Genomic DNA, 994 nt, shown 5'->3' on the forward strand with positions numbered 1-994 from the left:
AATATGCGTTCTATGATCTCTTTGCAAGACCTTTTTTAAAAAGCTTTCCTGCCCTGATAAACAAGACTGATTGGTAGTTAAGATTACACTTCTGTTTGTCTTTCCTAATCTTCTCTCAGAAATGACACCCATTTGTTGGTGAAAGGCTAAGTGGCCGGTCCCTTGACCCTTTGTTTGGAGCAACAGTTATTTCTCTTCTTCCAAATAGATGAAATATCAATAGGGAGCCACTGAGAAGCAGCCCCACTCTCAGGGAGCTCTCCTGGGCGTCAGTTTACGTATCTGTAAAATGGTGATACAAAGACCTATTTCACAGACTCATCCTTGGGGTCTATACTTCTTTAAAGCCTTCTCATTTTTAGGTCCAGGTCAGGTCTCCCCTATTCTCTGTGTAGTTTGTTAGTTTTTTGTTTTGTTCTGTTTTGTTTTATTTTTTATGTATCACCTCCTGGAGCCTATGGTTCCTAGAATTGATGATAAATGAATTCCTGTTTAATTCTATCCTAATTGTTAGAATAGAATAATGTGAGTTAATCTGATCACATTAGGCAGATTGTGGGCTTGATAAAGGGAAGTTCTGGAATCATCCCTCAACATCCCATTTTCAAATACTGTGTATTCAAAACAATAACAAAAATAATCAGACAATAACAACAATTACCATGTAATGACTGTTATTTCCCAAGCACTCTGCTAAACTCTTTACAGTCAACTCAGTTAACAGCCCTATGAGGTACTTAACAGCTCAGTTAACAGCCCCATGAGGTAGATATTAATGGGGCCCAGTTTACAGATGAAGAAACCAAGGCTCAGAGATTGTCTTGCTGGAGTCCAGATGTAAGTTAGCAACTGGAATTTTAACCATTGCATGCCTGACTTCAAAGCTCTTTGCATTACTGGCTTACTGATGGGTATAGTCCAAGCGCTCCCCTCCCCACCAAGTCTGCCATCCTTCTCTTGTAGTCACAGCATGGAGTGGACAACAAAAGAGAGA

Source organism: Pan troglodytes, chromosome 1 (assembly GCF_028858775.2).
Source record: "Pan troglodytes isolate AG18354 chromosome 1, NHGRI_mPanTro3-v2.0_pri, whole genome shotgun sequence".
Classification (NCBI taxonomy): Eukaryota; Metazoa; Chordata; class Mammalia; order Primates; family Hominidae; genus Pan; species Pan troglodytes.